Source organism: Myotis davidii, unplaced genomic scaffold (assembly GCF_000327345.1).
Source record: "Myotis davidii unplaced genomic scaffold, ASM32734v1 scaffold93, whole genome shotgun sequence".
NCBI lineage: Eukaryota > Metazoa > Chordata > Mammalia > Chiroptera > Vespertilionidae > Myotis > Myotis davidii.
The window spans coordinates 1,378,123-1,381,724 of record NW_006292095.1 but is presented as its reverse complement, the minus strand read 5'-3'; positions in this window follow the sequence as shown (position 1 = coordinate 1,381,724).

The following is a 3,602-nucleotide window of genomic DNA, read 5'->3' as shown; positions in this document are numbered from 1 at the left end:
GAAAGAAGCAAAATTAATAGATAATAGCACCTTGAAAACAGGAGAATGAAATAAAATACAAAATGTTTTAGGAACTGCTCATCAGTTAAACTATCACTTTTCTCCAAAGGACAGGAATCTGATTCCAGGGTTAAATAGCGGGATGACTAAAAATGTAATTATTGGCAAAAGGACTAAAATGTCTAAGGAGTTAAGAAGAATTTGTAAAATGTTTGAGCAAGTAGTATTGTCTCTAGCATACTGGAAGGGTCAAGTTCCTGGGGAAAAGCCAGGGGGCAAAGTCATATCCTGAAATGTGAAATACAGACACTATAGGTATTCATCAGAGGAAATTACATGCAGAGAGAGCTATCCAAAGGAAACCTTATTCCCCCTACTGCAAACATACAGAACTGAAAATATATGGCCCAAGTGAACCATCTTTTGGTTTTCAATAAACAGTCAACAACTTCTGTACACTATAATTTAGTTCTTAAGAGTCTACACTTACAATTAAGTTGTGGATGGATCCTTTTGACCGCAGTCTTAGAAGTTGCACAATGTTTTCCACAAATGTTAGGTTCACAGTCCATTAGAAGGATCCTGGATCTTGGGCCAGGGTGCCAGCTAGCCGTGTGGTGCCTTTGGGAGAGTCTGGTGGTGGGAAATGAAAGTCTGTGAACTGGGCAGTTGGGAAACAAAAGTTTATAAGCTGTCTGGGCAATTCCATTCGTTCTCATTTCACCTCCCTTTGGAGCACAGCAGAAACCAGCCTGGGCAGATGCAGCCAGGGGCTGAAAGTCTTGGAATGACTCCGTGGAATGGCTGGACTGGCCAAGAAGGTGGTTTCTGGAGAGAGGGGCTTAGATATTTGCTATTCCCCAAAAGTGTTGCCTCACTGTACTCATTCCTTTTACCCATACTACCATTGAGTATGTCACCCAACTCTGTGGGTGCATCCACCGTCCATCTGCTCCTAATGCACCTTTCCTAACCTGGATCTCCAACTCAGATCGGTCTTATACACACACATGTTGAATAGCTCCACTTGGAGTCCTGCAGGCAAACTCAGGCTTATGTTTCCAGCCTCATGCCTTTTCCTCCTTCTGTGTTTGCTGTCTCCTTGGAAGGCATTGCCAGGCACCTGAGGGTCGTTCGTGACCCTGCCTGACATTCTCATAAATACTTGTTGACTTTCTCCCCTGTCCATGACTAGTTGTTTCATCCCCTCTTCCCACACTGCTTGGTGTTCCTATCTTGAATTTATTCTCCTTGACTCAATCCTTCAGTGGGTCCTCATTGCTCACAGGAATACATTCAAGTTCCTCAGGACAGCAGTATAGGCCTTTCAGTCTGATTTCTTCCTTTCCTCAGTTCAACTCTGACATTCCACCCATGCCAGAATCTTGACATTCTACATACATCAAAGCCACATGCCTCTTTCATGCTTCTCCTTGTACTTGAAATGTTTTTGTCCGGCCTCACTCCTTACTTTGTCTGGCTAATTTCCGACTCATCCTCTCAGGTGTAGTTCAGGGGTCTGCTCTTCCTGGAAGTGGTCCTTGCCTTCCATTATGGGGTTGGGTGTGGCACCTCCACACAACTTAATATCCACAACGTACCTTTGTCATTTTGTGTATTAGAATGATCTCCTGGTCTCACTTACACACTCATCTGTGAGCTCCATAATGAGCAGGGACTCTGTATCCTCAGAATTCAACAAAAGCACTTCAAAAACATTTGCTGGATAAATGAATAAATGATCCAAGTCAGTGATGGCGAACTCATTTTTTTGGTTGATTTTTCTTTGCTAAATGGCATTTAAATATGTAAAATAAATATCAAAAATATAAATCTTTGTTTTACTATGGTTGCAAATATAAAAAAATTTCTATATGTGACACAGCACCAGAATTAAGTTAGGGTTTTTCAAAATGCTGACACACCGAGCTCAAAAGGTTCGCCATCACTGATCTAAGTCTACTTTGCTGGTCCTCCAGGAACTACTTCCAAAACAAATATGCACAATATGAGACACCTATCCCCCAAAGGGGCCTGTTGGGCATCCCTAGAGGGAAGGTGAGCTCAAAGTTCTACTACTTGAAGCATGGTAAACAATAATAGGCTTGGGAGGGCTGGAAGGCTGATGCTATATGCCAAAGATCTGGATGACAGTGCAATGAAGGTCTTGAAGAACTCAAGAAATGAGGTTATAATCATGGTTTACTAGTTCGATGGATTGAGCTCCCTTCTGGGCCTTAACCTCTAAAGGGGACCCTTGACTTTGATCAACTCTAAATTTCCTTTAGATTTCAAGAAATGCCACCAGTTAGAGCAAAGTGGCTTTGCCCAGGTATAAAAAGTGATGAACTATGAGAAGAGGATAGATACACGTGCTGCAGACAACCTACTGTGACACTGTCATGTGGTATCCCGTTCTCTGGAACAGTGGTAGATATTTGGCAATGCTAGAGACACCTAATTTGTTCTGATGGGGGGATGCGGGGAGAGGGGTCCTACTAGTACACAGTGGGCAAAAACACAGGGATACCACGGAACAACCTACAATGCACAGGACAGCCTCCCACAGCAAAGAATTATCTGGCCCCAAGTGTCATTGCCAAGATGGGGAAACTCTTTGTCTTTGTCTCAAATTTACCAACAGGCCCATGGCTCAGGCACAGTGATTTCATGCAAAACAGACAAGCAAACACACCTGTGCCTTTTTCAGACACTGGAGAAGGTCACCATCAATGGACCACCAAAGGGAGTTTCAAGTTGTGTGTGTAGGGGGAGGGGGCAAAAAGTTCAGGCTGCACTTTGGCAAATTTGTCCTGACTAGCACATTCCAATGGCAATGGAGGTAGGCAAGATTGATTCTGGACAAAATAGTGCTGTAGTCAAATTTATAATATTCCAGCTTCTCCCAGTGAACTCTCCACTGTCATCTTGGTCCCTTCCCTCTAGTCGAGTGGAGGATGTGACACTTTAGTGGCCACTTTCCCTCTTCATCTTGGAAACATTTCCACGATACCTTCTAAGATACTGGGAAACCCTCTTTGATCCATGTGTCTTTAATGCCACAGTTTTTATGGCTTCTATTGCACACCCCAGTGCTTAGTATGGTTCAATGTTATCCACTGAAGGTACCTGTAACCATTATCACATCCTTAACTGGACTGCAAGCCCTTTAAGAGAGTTTTGTGCCCGCTCCCCCACCCCCCAGCCCCAGTGCCCTCCATACCACTGAGACTGTGGCAGAAATTCATTGAAAACTTGTTTGATTGATTTCTACCTTCTAAGGATAAAATTAGCTAATTACAATAAACTCAATCTTGATAATGAGGAGATGCTGCCCCTAACAAGTATACTCTTAATGCCTCCTTTTCTCTGTACATCCCCTCCCCCTTGCACCCCTACAATGTTTCGGTAGGAGTTCAGACTGGGGGAGATAGTATTGTGAAGAGGGGAAGATGTGTGGGTCACCAAAGGTTAGAAGGCTCCTTTCCTTCACACCTGGCCAAGGTGAGAAGTTGGCAGAAGAATACTTTCCTAGACTCCTCTCACAGTCCTATGGGAAGTGGTTGGAGCTTTGTTCTTATTACCTCTTTCTAAACTCCTAG